The sequence below is a fragment of the Ascaphus truei genome, chromosome 1, assembly GCF_040206685.1.
Source record: "Ascaphus truei isolate aAscTru1 chromosome 1, aAscTru1.hap1, whole genome shotgun sequence".
Taxonomy (NCBI): Eukaryota; Metazoa; Chordata; class Amphibia; order Anura; family Ascaphidae; genus Ascaphus; species Ascaphus truei.
In genome coordinates this window covers 310,901,382-310,919,684 of record NC_134483.1, presented here as the reverse complement: position 1 = coordinate 310,919,684, position 18,303 = coordinate 310,901,382, and positions in this window count along the sequence as shown.

The window sequence follows — 18,303 nt, the reverse complement described above, 5'->3', positions numbered from 1 at the left end:
ACTGTCAGTCTCTCTCTCACACTGTCTCTGTCTGTCTCTCACACTGTCTCTGTCTCAAACTCTGGATATCTTATTTACACTATATAACCGCCCGCCGGGGACAAAGAGGGAGTCCTCCAATTATAGCAGCCGGACGGGGCTGGCGAAGGGAGCGCCCCGCAGTAGCGGCCGGGACATGAGGTGAGGGGAGGTCATGACACGGCCGGACCCCCGGATCCTCACAATATCTTTACAGGCCTATACCTACACCGAAAAAACCCATACTGCTTTCTTCCAGATCTGAGTCTCAAGCTTCACATGGGAGACATCGGAATCTCCCCATACCCATTAGACAGGTAGGGAACACTTCCTCTCCATCATATAACATTGCTGGAATGAGGGTACTTGAACTGCGGATCAGGTAAGATCTCACATACAGTGGCGACCAACTTTATTCTAACTCGGCTAGCTCCGCGAATTTCAGATTATCCCGGTTATGTGTCGTTTTCGCCCGGAGTGTATTGCGTTATTTTCGCGCCCGTGATTTAAGCATTTTATTCCCGCTGTCTGCAATTCTGCAATGCCGTGTAAAAACTCATGGGGGCGTTGCGAGCTGTTGTCTTTGAAGTCTAATACCTTCGCGGTTCAACCTACGTCAGTACACAGTCTGTGCGTGCGCGCGCAGTAATAGTAAAATTGCATATTTAATTTATTTTAAAGTACAGTACTGTACATGCTCGGACCCTGTTGGGGTCAAGTGAGAGGGTTCCTAACATCTGGGGGCAAAATGAATTTTATTTCTAGGTGCCCTAGAACAGAAGTTCCCACGCCAATTGCGCGAATATAATTTAAAATAATCCGTTCTGTGGGTCTGAGCAGGTTGAAATTCGCCTGGTCCTCATGCGGAAGGACCCTTGCCATAGTGGCAAAATATCAGCCTTTCACGATCCCCGGAACCGGAGATACCAAAATACAGTTTAAAAGCACATTACCAAAATGGCTTTTTTTTCTGCCATGCAAGTCAATGGCAGAAACCTAAACTTTACCATTACCCTGACTCCATTCTGTTGCCACGAGAGGGTCGCAATTTGCCATGCAATCCTTCCACAACTAGGACTACATGGTGACCGAATCTGAGCCCTCTAGGTTGAACAGAACCGGAGTTGTGTGTTCCAGGTTTCTGCTCATTCTGACTTAGCCGGTTCAAAGATTTCTCCACCATTACGCTCAATGATAGGACCCTCCTCGCCGGCGTGACCCTTTCTCGTCGCCATTACTGGTCGGACCCTGTTGGGGTGAAGTGAGGGGGTTCCTAACATCTAGGGGCAAAATGAATTTTATTTCTAGGTGCCCTAGAACAGAAGTTCCCACGCCAATTGCCCTAGTTCCCACGCCAATTGCCCTAGTTCCCACGCCAATTGCGCAATCATTGCTCTTTTTTTACAATGTTGCCGATCTTGCGACTTTGCGGTCAGGCAGTAAAAAAACAGTGCAGCAAGCCTCGACATTTGTTACACTGTCAAAGGAGCAAATGGAAACAATGTGAGACAAATCAACATGACCTTTTATTGGTGGAGTCAGTACAAAAACATTTATTTACAAATACTGTACAATGTTGAAACATTTAAAGTGCACAGCAATTCAAACCATCAACAAGTGTATGGTTTACTGCTACAGTACAGTACATGTGTGAAAACATTTGTCAGTCAGTATGGCTTACAGTCACATGTTTTAAATACAATACAGTACATTCTTTAATATCTTTAAAATATAAATATATAAATATAATTTAAAATAATCCGTTCTGTGGGTCTGAGCAGGTTGAGATTGCACCAGTACAGTCCTAGAGGGCAGCAAACAGGGCAGGTTTTCAGGGCAACCTTGAAAACCGTGCCTGTTTGAGGCCCTCAGGGACTGGAGTCGTGCATGTCCTGTGTAAAAAAACACACAACAACGCGTTGCTCATTTTCTGCAGTTACTGTTGTCGCCAATTGCGCGATCAGGCAGTAAAAAAACAGGTTAGCAAGCCTCGACATTTGTTACTCTGTCAAAGGAGCAAATGGAAACAATGTGAGACAAATCAACATGTCCTTTTATTGGTGGAGTCAGTACAAAAACACTGTGAGAATTGAGAGTAAACTGATACTGTATTTCATCAGGGAAAAAAAAATACAAAGATAAAAATAATCATTAATAATACATACTGCAGCCTTTATTAAATTCTTCTGGCAGATTGAAATCGGAGAAACATTTCCAAAACATTTGTAAAACATGGAGATACATGAAAAATGGACATTTATACTGTATGAATATTAATTAATAATATATATACAGTATATATATATATATATATATATATATATATATATATATATATATATATATACACAGTGGTTGACAAATCACCAAAAAGCTACTCGCCACACAAAAAAATCTACTCGCCACCTAGTACCAAACGTGTGCTGCTTGGGCCAATATTTACTCGCCCGGGGGTTAAATCCACTCGCCCGGGGCGAGCAAATGTATAGGTTTGTCGAACACTGTATATATATATATATATATATATATATATATATATATATATATATATATATATATATATATATAGAAAATCTACTGTTTGTTTTTGGTGCATGGGGCACAGGGAGTTAAAGTGACTTGCTTTTTATGTACTGTATTTGGGGGTAGTATTTGGGGGTTTATTCATCAAATTATTATGATGAACTGCCTTTTGAAATTACAGTGCTGTTAACTATTTCAGCCACACACCTCCAGAGTCATTCATTTTCTGCAGTTGCAGTACTTTTGTCATTGTGTTTTTAATCCCACCCTAGCCAAGCGTCAATCGGCTGAGTCACCCTATCCTACCAACCCCCTCTCTCCACTGCGTCGTTAATCTTCTGCATATTGCCATTGTGTTCTTAATCCGCCCATAGCTGAGCTACAAAGACTCAGTACGCCTGCGTCTAATCACACCATCCCCCTCCCCCAACCCTTAGAGGCCTGTTTTGTTAACGGTAACGCTTTGGAAAATCCCCTCTCGATTTGAAATGTAAATCTGATGTGCACAGCACTGTGAGAATTGAGAGTAAACTGATATTTCATCACGGAAAAAAAAATACAAAGATAAAAATAATCATGAATAATACATACAGTACTGCAGCCTTTATTAAATTCTTCTGGCAGATTGAAATCGGAGAAACATTTACAAAACATTCTTATTCATTGGTGCACTGTAGGGGTGGTTGTCAATGATTATGATTCGCAGGAAAGTGAATAAATATTTATTTTATTTTATCAGGAACCAAAAAATACAAATATAAAAATAATCAGGAATAATACATTATGCAGTCTTTATTAAGTTCTTTTGGCAGCTTGAAATTGGATAACCATTTGGAAAACATTTGTAGAACATGGTGAAACATGAGTAATGCACATTTATAAGAATATTATTTAATACTATACACAGTACTGTAATGTACTGTATAATATATATACTATATACTGTATAGTAATATTATTTTTTCCGTCTTTATCTTTTCCTCATTCTGTCTGCAGTACAGTAGTTCATTGAGAGAGGAGAGGTTTTGTGTACATCATTACTGCTGTTTATATACTGTACATTTGACTGTACAAGCAGATTTGACTGGACACAACACCCCCACCTCCCCCTAGGCCACCCTTTTTCCTGAAACGACAAGAAAACAAAAAATTAGTGCAGTTACTGTACTGTACTGTATGTGCGTACTGTACTATATTATGGCATTGTGTGATGTGTAGAACTACTGTAGGTGGCTGGTGCAGCTTTCTCTGGAAAGAAAAAAATGGAGCAGTTAGTATGCAGTTACTGTAGAACTGTCAAACTAGTCTACTGTATACTGTAACTATTGTATACTCTGACTACTGTTAAATTATATGTACTGTACTGTAACCTGATGGCTGGTGCTGCTCTCTCTGTAAAGAAAAAACTAACTACTGTATACTCTTACTATCTGGAAAGAAAAAAATCTGTGCCATACTTACCTGTATCATACTGTACTTACAATACTACAGCACAGTACTACTTTCCTGATGCTTGCCCATTACGGGCGATGACAATGGGCAACACAGTGGCAATATGGTCTATATATTTATTTCAGCGTTCCACGGTGAGTACATCGTTCCAAAAACTCATTATGCCTTTCAACAACTCGTCCTTTTTGGAAGGTTTCGCCACTTTCCGGATATGGTCCTTCTGCTGATGTCAGACCATTTCGATCGGATTGTAGTCTGGCGATCTGTCATTGGAAAGAAAAGACAATTGGTTTAAGAGCTAAAAACAGTGGGGAACAAAAATGGGACACGGTCTACTGCACTTACTCCGCTGGCGTCTTCAGCCAGTTGATGCTCAAGAATATGCGCCGTTGACGCGGTGTGCTTGGGATCGTTGTCCTGGTAGAAGTGGTGACCATTGGGGAAGTCGCGTGTGATGTATTGCACAATGTATGTCTTGGAAGAAAGCACAATGTTGTCTTGGAAGAAAGCTTTATTCATGATTCCTATAGCAAGAAAAGAAAAGTGCTCAAAAAACTGCACAATAGTACAGTACAGTGCATACAGTAAGGCAACACTAGTCAAGTACAGTGCATTAGGCGACATTATATTTGATACATTTTACCTTCAAAGAGGACAATGCATCCCAGTCCACGCCTAGAGATGGCACCCCACACATGCAGTTTCACAGGGTGTTTTGGCCGCGGCTTCAAAGATATGCGGCCTTTTTTGTGGAACGCAAATCTTGCAAATCTCTCCAGCGACACAGTAGACTCATCAGTGAAGATGCAATCCTGGAAAGTCTCCCCACTGTCGATCCATGCCTGGGCCTGGACCACTCTTTTGATTTTGTTTGCATCCCGTATCATGGGGTACGCTCTGTAATGACAAGGAATAACATTTTTTAGCGGCACAGTGCAGTACAGTTTGCTAAACAAGACTTTTACCTCCTGTAATTTCCAGTACTAACCTCACACGTCCATATTTCCATCCAATGCTGCGTCTCATCTTCTTTATGCTGGTCTCGGATACTGTCAGATTGTGCTTTTCCTGCAGAGTGTTTTTAACCCTTAATGCACTCCTCTCATCATTCTCCTCACTTATTTTGTCCACCAGAAGTGTTGTCTCCCTACAATGTAAAGAAAATATATTGTTTTATTAATATGCAGCAATATAAAATGTATATAAATATAATGTTGTAATATACAGTAAATATAAATATACAAAAAATGTATACTGTTGTACTATAAATATAAATATACAAAATAAATATACTGTTGTAATATAAATATAAATATACATCCTATATATACCGTTGTAAGATAAATAGAAATATACAAAAAATGTATACTGCTGTACTATAAATATAAATAGACAAAATATATATACTGTTGTACTTTAAATATAAATATCCAAAATAAATATACTGTTGCAATATAAATATACATCCTATATATACCGTTGTAAGATAAATATAAATATACAAAAAATGTATACTGCTGAACTATAAATATAAATAGATAAAATATATATACTGTTGTACTATAAATATAAATATACAAAATAAATATACTGTTGTAATATAAATATAAATATACATCCTATATATACCATTGTAAGATAAATAGAAATATACAAAAAATGTATACTGCTGTACTATAAATATAAATAGACAAAATATATATACTGTTGTACTATAAATATAAATATACAAAATAAATATACTGTTGTAATATAAATAAAAATATACATCCTATATATACCGTTGTAAGATAAATAGAAATATACAAAAAATGTATACTGCTGTACTATAAATATAAATAGACAATCTATGTTGTAATATAAATCAACAGAAATAACAACAGTATTACAGTAGATACAGAACTGTACTGTAGATGTACTGTACTGTATGAACAGTACAGTACGTACAGTTTTCAAAAAAAATTTTTTGTTAAGTTTTATAAATATACTTACGCGTTAGTTACCCTTGGTGCCCTTTTGCGGTCTCTGTTTTTTCCGTATGCATGATAGCACACGGTGGTTAATGGCACAACGAGGTCAGAAGTAGCTAACCAGCGCCGGATAGCAGCAATTCGGTGTCCGCTCGTGAACATCTCCTTAATTCGCATGCTGAGATCCTTTGAAATCTTTTTAACAGGCATTGCTGCGAATAGAAAGAAATACAAATATAAGAATGTATATTCGATGTTTAGTCGATGTGTATTCTATGTGCAGTCAATACACAAAATGGATGGTGTATTTATACGGTAATGACTCACATTAGAGTACGCCCACTTTCAACACCTGTACCTGGTCGCCATGCATAAAATGTCACACACTTTGCATAGCCTCCCACTCCATGATCTTTATCTGAACTTGCCCTTGTCCAGATACTGCATTGTGCCACCTGCTTCCATGGAGCAACCCCGGTTCTATGGACGCAAGAACCCACTCACCTCTGCCGTGCCTGTCAAGCTGAAAAAGTGAATTGCGGTTGCCGTTTCCACGCCAAGGGCAAAGCGACAGGCTAAGGCCAATAAAGAAAACCTTCTGCTGACCCCAAAGGTTAAGGGTTTTCTTAGACGTCAGCCTTATTATGTGAAGAAGATATACGGTGATGTACTCTTGACACAAAATGATTGGCAGCCAACCCATCGAATCCGCAGACCACTTCCTCCCATATGCTTCGACGACTCTGCTGTAGCTGTCTCGGAAATCTTCATCCCGTCTTCTCCACCCCCATCTTCTCCGGTTCCATCTGACGACGCTGCCGCCTCTGAAATCCACGGGTCACTGTCTCCTTTGCTCTTGGACGACTCTGCTTCTCGCCCGGAAATCCAAAGGTCACTTTCTCCATCCCTCTTCGATGACGCTGCCGCTTCTCCTCTATGGGGTATCCACAGGTCACCTCCTCCACTCTCCATCGATGCCGCTTCTGTCCATGGAACCCCCATCTCATCCTCCGTTGCACCCATCCCCCCAGATGTCCAGACGCCATGCACAAGAAGCAGCTCGTTAGACCGGATGCTGAATGGGATAAGTGTGGATCTCCCCGGGAATTCTATTGTGCTAGCAAAGATAGATCTGCTTCTGGAGACAATGCTAAATGTGGAGCAACGGATGCTACAAATGGAGCAATGGATGGATCGACGGATGGAGAAGATAGAGGCTGACACAGCGGGCATACTGCACCGACACACTTTATTCGAGCAAATACCCAGTATGTACCTGGCAGATACCTGGAATGCGCCGCTCCTCACCTCTGACAAGCCCCGTTGCGTTTGCCTTCCCAGCCTGGGTTCATGCCTGGCTGACGGGCGGCTGATCTGTTAAATGATAATGATTAGGATTTAATAGGCTGCAATGCTTCGCGTGTCTACCAGATGGCATAAATTCATGAATTGTAATGCAGTATATATATATATATATATACTGTGCAGTATTGCAGCCAGCGGGAATAAAATGCTTCAATCCCTGCCTGGAAAATACCTCAATGCACTCGGGCAGAAAACAGTCACAAACCTCAATACACCCGGGTACCTGTTTCCCCGACGCCGGAGCAGGGGGGTGACATGGATGTGATGAATGAGACCTTCGACCCCCTTCCATCACCAAGCGCGCCCCCTCCACCAGAAGATGTAGTGTACATGTATGCCGTTGAGGAGGACATAACAACCCCGTCAAGACCACGCCTTTAGGCATAGACGCCATTAGGAGAGTTTTAGAACGTGACGGTGGAGTAGACGAAAGACTGAGGAAGTTCATTCTGGATGGGATCAGCTTCATTCTGACCCATAACATTTTCAGTTACAACCACCAGTTCTTCCTCCAGATATGCGGCACCGCAATGGGCACCAGGTTTGCCCCCAGTTACGCCAATTTGTTTATGTCCATATGGGAGGAGGACCATATTTGGTCCTCTAACCCATTTGGGGCGAACCAGGTGCTCTGGAAAAGATATATTGACGATGTGCTGTGTGTCTGGAGGGGACCTATTGATCAACTGGAACAATTTAAAGTTCATCTGAACACCAATTCAAGAAATTTAAGATTCACGTTCAATGATAACAAAAACACCATAAACTTCCTTGATTTATCCCTATATGTGACTGAAAATACAGTTCACACTAAAACCTTCCACAAGGAAGTAGATGCGAACACATATCTGTTGGCATCAAGTCATCATCATTCCCAATGGCTGCGCAACATTCCGAAAGGACAGGCATTAAGAATTAGGAGAAATTGCTCAGAAGATCATGTCTATTATCAGCAGGTTAAAGATCTAAAAACTAAATTTATGGAACGAGGATACAAACATCAGGAACTAGATAGAGCTATATTAGAAGTTAATAAAATAGATAGAGCCTCTCTAATATGTAGCAAAGATATGGGAAGAATTTCTAAACCCAAAACCCCAGATCAGTTTCCATTTTTTATCACTCAGTATAGCGGGCTGGCCCCAGTTATAGCCAAGACTTTTAATAAACATTGGGGCATTCTCCGTAAAGACCCTATCCTGAAATCTATTCTCCCCAATAAACCAAAAAATGTTTATAAAAGGGCCAGGAATTTGAAATCTTCCCTCTCTCACAGCTGTCCTATTGATGGCCTTAGAGATCGCCATGTGTCATGGCTAAACGATCTAAAGGGGTATTACACATGCACCAACTGTATTGGTTGCAAGTACAGTAAAAAGACTAAAAACTTTCAATCCAGAGTAACAGGGACTAGCTTTGATATTAAAACTTTTATTAATTGTAGGACTAACTTCTGTGTGTATTTATTAGAGTGTCCATGCGGCCTGCAATATGTAGGCCGCACTGGGAGACCCCTCAAAAGACGGTTCGCTGAACACGTCTACAACATTAAGAGGGGTCTCGAGACTCATAGTGTCTTTAATCATTTTAAAATACATCATGGCCAGAACCCAGAGGGTTTGGTATGTGTAGGGATCGATAACCCAAAAGTCAGTTGGCGGGGGGGAGACAGACTTAATTTAGTATCTAAAAAGGAAAGTTATTGGATCTATGTACTAAAGACACTGTCCCCCCTCGGCCTTAATATCGATTTCGACCTGGCAGCTTTTTTAAAAGATCAGTGAATTCATTAGGGCCTTGATCATTTTAATATGCCTGAGTGATCAACAGACTTTTACTGTTCATTTTAAAATCAGTGTACCAATTCATTTTATTATTAGTGTACTAAATTTTGCTTACTTGTTTTTATAATTGTTTCTGATTTTCCTAATTTATATACATCATGATAACTGTATATGTACTGTATAAGATTGTTTTTAATTGGTATACAATGTTTTAAATAATCTCTTATACACTGTAGATGTTTTTTAACCATCAAGGTGATTTCTTAAGATTTGATCATTAAGATGTATTATGTTTTATTTACTAATCAATTCACTAGAAATTTAGGCTGTTTTTTTTAAACTATATGCTATGATAAGGGTCCAAATTGATGATGTATGTTTTAACATTGATCCCAATCTGCTATTACCACGATCGCAGTTGAATGTAATTCATGGTAATCACGCCCAGTCCGTCCCACTTATAGGAGGGCTCTCTACCTAAAATTAGCATAAATAGCCTATCCACTAGGCTCCATTAGTCCCTGAGGAAGTGACAACTCGTCACGAAACGCGTGGGGAGGAGGAGCCTAGTGAATTGAGCTGCCCGGGCACCTGTAGTTCCTAGTGTGAGGAGAATTTCGGCCCGCCCCACTGCTGACGTCACTCGAGATCCGGAATCGAGTGCAGCGCGCGGCGACCGTTCCCTGAGCAGCATTGGGATCTACACAGGCTGCGGACGGCATTTTGAGCGGAGCTCACCAATCTTTTATATTGTAAGTGTAATTTCATCATTTTTGTGTGTTAATAAATACCCTGTACGTTATCACACTAGTCTATTTCCACTTTCTCTCCCCGTCTCCAACCCCCCCCTCCCCCCGCACGCAATTATCTGTGGGAGTGCTGGAGTACACCATCCCTGTTACCATCACCGCCGAGTGAGGGGACCCCTGCAGACTAGACCACGTGGATCCGTGAGACGCTGTGAGGGACGGAGACGTGAGGCACAGATTCTCTCAACTGTACTCGAGAGCCCTCATCCTGTAAGTAGGATTTCAGGGTTCTAGGCAGGGGGGTGATTGAGAAAAGCCTTACCACGCCATGTGCGTGCCCTGTTGCCTTTTTTCTCTATGATTTCAGAGACATCATAACACCAGATCAGACAACACCCCTGCCTGTCCACCAACTATCAGGATCATCTATCTGGCATAGGAAGCCTTACCAAAGACTGCCCAATTGGCTCACGGTATTGGGGTTCATTGGACTTTATTCACAGCGCCTGGGACAATTTATTTGTATGTTTATTAGGAGATAACACGGCGACCAAGACCGGAGGAAAGCTTCCTCCCAGACAACCTACCATCGCCCGTCGCCTCAAGCACACCCGCTCCCAAAAGACCTACACCCGCTCGCATCGAAACGGTGCCCGACATCACCCTGTGAGAATTATAGGGTGAAGAGTGCTGGTGTACCCCACAAGTATTTTTCTCAAACATCCAGGGGGAGCATATGGGGAAAGAAATAAAAATTTAAGTGCAGACGTTTCTATAAAGTAGAATGATATAGTCTTGGCTCGTATAAATGTATTACTCACAAGATGTATGAGTTAATCAGGCAATTGGCAAATTGGGTTGCCACCCATCTGTATCTGGACCCCCCTTGTTTAAGATACCGTCAGCAGGATGATGTATATATAATAGAGAGAGAACTACATAGTGCGATCAAAAAGGTACAACTTTATAATTTTAAAAAACGGGTCAATAAAATGCGCACTTACAATGTATGCCTTGATCATTTTTAAGCACCATGTTCCCTACTCGTTGTACTGCGAGTGGGTGTTCAAAGTGAACTACGATGGGAATCGCGTAAAAAAGGCGCTTCCTGTCAATTTAAGGTAAAACATTGTGGAAGAAATGCGGCGCTTTTATCCTGTTACAGAACCTGTAATGAAAGGCGTTAGAGACTGCATTAATGGCGTTTTGCGCCATGCAAGGAATCGGCCATGGCTGGACAATGTGGAGGACTTTCAGTGAGACCATACTGTTGTGCTGAACTGTATTGTACTGTACATGTTTTGCCCTACAGTACCTGCTGTACTTAAAAAAGGAGATGTTGTTGTGTGTTTTTTTACACAGGACATGCACAACTCCAGTCCCTGGGGGCCGAAAACAGGCACGGTTTTCAAGGTTGCCCTGAAAACCTGCCCTGATTGCTGCCCTCTAGGACTGAACTGGTGCAGGTCTGACTGACAGTGTTGCGCACCATCCCACTGTACTGTACTGTATACAGTATTGTGTTTCTTTAATAAAGGAGATGTTACTTAAAATGCTTCAACATTGTACAGTATTTGTAAATAAATGTTTTTGAACTGACTACACCAATAAAAGAACATGTTGATTTGTCTTACTGTACCGTACATTGTTTCCATTTGCTCCTTTGATAGTACTGTATAACAAAATACAGTGTTTTTAGAATGTCAAGGCTTACTGCACTGTTTTTTTACTGCCTGACCGCAAAGCCGCAAGCTCGGCAACATTGTAAAAAAAGAGCAATGATCGCGCAATTGGCGTGGGAACTAGGGCAATTTGCGTGGGAACTGGGGCAATTGGCATGGGAACTTCTGTTCTAGGGCACCTAGAAATAAAATTCATTTTGCCCCTAGATGTTAGGAACCCTCTCACTTCACCCCAACAGGGTCCGACCAGTAATGACGGCGAGAAAGGGTCACGCCGGCGAGGAGGGTCCTACCATTGAGCGTAATGGCGGAGAAAGCTTTGAAACGGCTAAGTCAGAATGAGCAGAAACCTGGAACCCACAACTCCGGTTCTGTGCAACCTAGAGGGCTCAGATTCGGTCACCATGTAGTCCTAGTTGCGGCAGGATTGCATGGCAAATTGCGACCCTCTCGTGGCAACAGAACGGAGTCAGGGTAATGTTAAAGTTTAGGTTTCTGCCATTGACTTGCATGGCAGAAAAAAAGCCACTTTGGTAATGTGCTTTTAAACTGTCTTTTGGTATCTCCGGTTCCGGGAGTCGTGGAAGGCTGATATTTAGCCACTATGGCAAGGGTCCTTCCGCCTGAGGACCAGGCGAATTTCAACCCGCTCAGACCCACAGAACGGATTATTTAAAATTATATTTATATATTTTTATTTGAAAGATATTAAAGAATGCACTGTATTGTATTTAAAACATGTGACTGTAAACCATACTGACTGACAAATGTTTTCACACCCTGATGAAATATCAGTTTACTCTCAATTCTCACAGTTCTGTGCACATCAGATTTACATTTCAAATTCGAGAGGGGATTTTCCAAAGCATTACCGTTAACAAAACAGGCCTCTAAGGGTTGGGGGGGGGGGATGGTGTGATTAGACGCAGGCGCACTGAGTCTTTGTAGCTCGGCTATGGGCGGATTAAGAACACAATGGCAATATGCAGAAGATTAACGACCCAGTGGAGAGAGGGGGTTGGTAGGATAGGGTGACTCGGCCGATTGACGCTTGGCTAGGGAGGGATTAAAAACACAATGACAACAGTAACTGCAGAAAATGAGCAACGCGCTGTTGTTGTTTTTTTACACAGGACATGCACGACTCCAGTCCCTGAGGGCCGCAAACAGGCACAGTTTTCAAGGTTGCCCTGAAAACCTGCCCTGTTTGCTGCCCTCTAGGACTGTACTGGTGCAATCTCAACCCGCTCAGACCCACAGAACGGATTATTTTAAATTATATTTATATATTTATATTTTAAAGATATTAAAGAATGTACTGTATTGTATTTAAAACATGTGACTGTAAACCATACTGACTGACAAATGTTTTCACACATGTACTGTACTGTACTGTAGCAGTAAACCATACACCTGTTGATGGTTTGAATTGCTGTGCACTTTAAATGTTTCAACATTGTACAGTATTTGTAAATAAATGTTTTTGTACTGACTCCACCAATAAAAGGACATGTTGATTTGTCTCACATTGTTTCCATTTGCTCCTTTGACAGTGTAACAAATGTCGAGGCTTGCTGCAATGTTTTTCTACTGCCTGACCGCAAAGCCGCAAGATTGGCAACATTGTAAAAAAAGAGCAATGATCGCGCGATTGGCGTGGGAACTAGGGCAATTGGCATGGGAACTAGGGCAATTGGCTTCGGAACTTCTGTTCTAGGGCACCTAGAAATAAAATTCATTTTGCCCCTTGATGTTAGGAACCCCATCACTTCACCCCAGCAGGGTCCGACCAGTAATGGCGACGAGAAAGGGTCACGCCGGCGAGGAGGGTCCTATCATTGAGCGTATTTTGGGTGGTATATGTACAGAAATTAAAGAGTAAGGTATAATACAGTATGTGTAAACACAATACATTCATTTATAACTCCATAGCCTAAATCCTAATGTGAATCTGGCAGCAATAGATTTGAATGTTAGCCAGTGTTGGAAACATCAACAAATTAAATAAACAAGTTACCAGTGGGTAAAATGTACTGAAAATATGATAGCGTATTATTCTCTCTTGGGAAATGTGAGAATAACAGGATGGGCGATGCCAAGATATTTTTTATGTTATTGTATTTTTGGACTGTTATTAATTTCATTTAATCCAGTACTGCCTTTGGGTGACATCAAAAAGAAAAGTATTGTCATTTTGTCAACTTGTAGCTCCAGAACAATCAAAGCAAGTAAAAATAAACCGCATAGAACTAAAACCAGGCATGTTAACGTATGCACAATTTAGGGAATTATTCAATAGGTTCCTCGATCTGCCTCTTCAGAGCCCATTGAATAAGCCCCTTAGAAGAGATTTGCAATGAAGGTTTGAATAATATACTGTAGTGCCCTCTACATTATTAAATACTCTGCAAATGGTTTAGTTTTTTTCTACACTTTGGTTGCTTTCATTTTCAATATAAACAAAGAAAGCCCAAGAGCTACTATCCAGATATCAATAGTTTATATGGTGATAATAAAGTGAAGTATTAAAGTGGTAAAGTGGATATATTAAAGTGATATTGAATATAATAACATAAACATTTATAAAAAAATATTTATAATCAAATGTATAATATAGGATATAAAACCAAATGGATAAATACAACCAGTCATATGCTTCTGAGGTGCTGCTCCAACAAAGAGACCTTCGAGGTTGTCATACAGAAACTTGTAGGATATAGTTAGAGTGCAACTCTCAGGATGCAATTATAGGATAAAAACACACACTGTATATGTCTGGTATACAAAAAAAATATATCAAAGAGGTGGATAATGTTACGCTCACATATTGGTAGTGCAAATGCAGATCATCAGTAGTGTTGTCATCTTCGTGATGTTCTCAAATAGAAGACACAGCAACATAGTGTAATCCCGTAAAGAGATTTGTATTCATGAAAAAATAAACAGATACACTCACAAACAACTGTTTAAAAAGCCATTGGGGCCCGCAGCTTAAAGGTGTCCGTATCTCCTTTCTAAGCACCGTCCGCGTCGCTGTGTATGACATCGCCTCCAAATAGTTGGTGTGGTGGAGAGGGGAAACAAGCGGATGTCTTAACCATTAAATAAGAAGTACGGTGGTAAAGACTGTAGCATAACGTTTACAAACATATTACATTTTAACATCAAACCTCCCTCGAAGGTAACATCTGTTGTACTGTATATTCAAATAAAGCTCCGCCTCCCAGCCTAGAACATCAACATTAAACATAACACTCAATATGTTAACCAAATACCTTCCCTAACAGCTGCAACAACCAACAATAATTATATATATATATATATATATATATATATATATATATATATATATATATATATATATATATATATATACATATTTTTAGACAATAAGCGCAACAAAAATCTAATTTCAATCTAACAATTATAAATGTGAATGTAAAAACAATATAATATACCGGGGGAGGTGCTACCAGTAACTTTCTTTCCCTATTTCAATGCTGCCATTTAGGTACACAACCCCACCACAGCCGAGAGGATTAGAATGACGTAGATGACCTAGGTACAGAGGAAAACTGACTAACTATTATAAACATGGGGGCCCATAATATCATGTGTATTCAAAATACTAATTGATACCTAACAACCCAAACGCATTAGTAATTAATAGGGATGTACCAAAGATCATCATATATAGTGTGACAGGGTCATTGACTCTGTATATGTTAGTAAGAGATGGCAGTATGCAGGCTTTCCAGTAGACGAGGGGTTAACCCAGCTTGTTAAACAGTCCCTAAGAACCTCTGTTTACCATCCGCAAAAGGACGGACTGGTAGAACGATTTAATAAAACTCTGAAGATGATGTTGAGAAAGGTGGTTGCTAGTGATGGGAAGAGCTGGGACACCTTGTTGCCTTATCTCTTGCTTGCTATCCGAGAGGTGCCACAGGCCTCTACAGGGTTTTCCCCATTTGAACTCCTGTATGGGAGATGCCCAAGAGGGATTCTGGATAGCCTCAAAGAAGAGTGGGAGCAACAAGTTGTTCCAGGGAAAAATGTCATCCAATTTGTGGAAGATTTAAAAGAAGCATTGCGCATATTACCCCCATAGTCAGACAACATTTAGAAGAGGCACAGAGGGCCCAACAGAACCTTTACAACAGACAGGCTACGGTTCGCAGCTTCCGACCAGGGGACCGAGTAATGGTGCTTGTTCCCACGGCCGAAAGCAAGCTGTTATCACATTGGCAAGGGCCATATGAGGTTCTAGAACAGGTCGGCCCGGTGAATTATAAAATTCGACAGCCAGATCGGAGGAAGGTAGAGCAAATCTATCACATAAATCTATTAAAATCCTGGATGGATAGTGAGTTATGTCTGACGGTAGTAGCTAATAAATCCGGGAAAGGGGAGGAACCACTTCTTCGAATATCGGCAGAACTCACTCCTGAACAATATAGAGAAGCTGTAGACTTGGTAAAAAGGAACAGGGATGTATTTTCCAGCGTACCAGGGAAAACTAGGGTGATTTCTCATGATATCGTCACCAAGCCGGGCGTAGCCGTTAAGATAAGACCCTATAGAATCCCAGAAGCTAGAAGAGGGGCTATTCAGTCAGAGGTAAAGAAGATGCTAGAGTTAGGCGTAATTGAGGAGTCCCATAGTCAATGGTCTAGCCCTATTGTCTTGGTACCTAAGCCAGATGGGTCAATACGGTTCTGTAATGACTTTAGAAAAGTAAATGAAGTCTCCAAGTTTGATGCCTATCCTATGCCGCGGGTAGACGAGTTAATTGAGAGGTTGTCGAGGGCCCGTTTTCTAACCACTTTAGATCTTACAAAGGGTTATTGGCAAATCCCCTTAACAAGTTCAGCAAAAGAGAAAACGGCCTTCTCCACACCTGATGGTCTTTTCCAGTATACTGTCTTACCCTTTGGCCTTCATGGGGCACCTGCAACCTTCCAGAGGTTGATGAATAAGTTGTTACATCCACACTCGAACTACGCCTCAGCGTACTTAGACGATGTGGTAATTCATAGTCCAGATTGGGACTCACATCTTCAAAAGGTTGAGGCAGTTTTGAGAACCTTTCGGGAGGCGGGTCTTACAGCCAACCCAGCTAAATGTTCAGTCGGCCTAGCAGAAGCAAAATATCTTGGCTATGTTGTGGGAAGGGGGACAGTAAAACCTCAGCTCAATAAAGTTGAAGCCATTGAGAGTTGGCCCCATCCCCTTAAAAAAAAACAGGGTACTGCACCGACACACTTTATTCGAGCAAATACCCAGTATGTACCTGGCAGATACCTGGAATGCGCCGCTCCTCACCTCTGACAAGCCCCGTTGCGTTTTCCTTCCCAGCCTGGCTTCATGCCTGGCTGACGGGCGGCTGATCTGTTAAATGATAATGATTAGGATTTAATAGGCTGCAATGCTTCGCGTGTCTACCAGATGGCATAAATTCATGAATTGTAATGCAGTATATATATATATACTGTGCAGTATTGCAGCCAGCGGGAATAAAATGCTTCAATCCCTGCCTGGAAAATACCTCAATGCACTCGGGCAGAAAACAGTCACAAACCTCAATACACCCGGGTATACCCGAATTCGTGGGACTAGCCGAGCTCGAATAAAGTGTGTCGCCAGTGTAGGACATTTCTAGGCATTGTAGGTTACTACAGGCGATTTAGACCGCATTTTTAGACCTACGTACAGCGCTCTGTAGTCACCCAGTCTTGGTAGCCCCGGATTTTACAAAGGAGTTTTTTCTGCAAACGGATGCCTCCGAAGTAGGTCTCGGAGCAGTACTGTCCCAGTTTGTAGGAGAAGAGGAACACCCGGTCCTCTATTTAAGTCGCAAATTGTGTCCCCGCGAACAAAGATATGCCACAGTAGAAAAAGAGTGTTTGGCCATAAAGTGGGCAACAGACACATTGAAGTATTACCTTTTAGGCAGGTCTTTTACACTCGTTACAGATCACGCACCCCTACAGTGGATGCATAGAAATAAAGAAAAGAACTCGAGAGTTACCCGTTGTTTTTTGTCGTTGCAACTTTTCAACTTCACGGTCCAACATCGGTCAGGCATACTACACGGTAATGCTGATGCACTCTCTAGGGTGCACAGTCTCGGTGCATGGGCCGCTCCACTCGGTAACGTTATGCTGGGAAGGGGGATATGTGACAGGGTCATTGACTCTGTATAGGTTAGTCGGAGATGGCAGTATGCATGCTTTCCAGTAGACGAGGGGTTAACCCAGCTTGTTAAGCAGTCCACAGGTGATTCAAATTAAGCTAGTTCACCTGCTTTAAAACAGGAAGAGGAAATGTCTCTGGGGCGGCAGTCTCTCTCAGGCACAGAGAGAAGACAGAGGTGTCGACAGACAGACACAAGCTGCTCAGATTGATCCTGTCCCGAGGGGGAATAAAGCTCCCAGGTAAAGAGCCAATATTGTTGAACATTGTTGGGCTGGACTAGGTTAGCTAGCCAGCCAGGTAGATAGCCTGCACTTTTGTTTAGTCAGTGCCCCAACCGGGGTTAGGTTTTTGTTTACATTTTCATTTAAAGGGACAGAGTACCCATTGTTTTAGTTACCATTTTTGGACAAATAAATCCACCAGCACTATTTCACCAGAAAAGTCGTGTTGTCTCCTCACTTACCACGGCCATCCTGCTACAATAGATATAGGTACTCCTAAATCAAACAGTAAATCACTGAAATAATGAGAAAAAAAGGGAAACCCTCTAAGAGGTATTAAA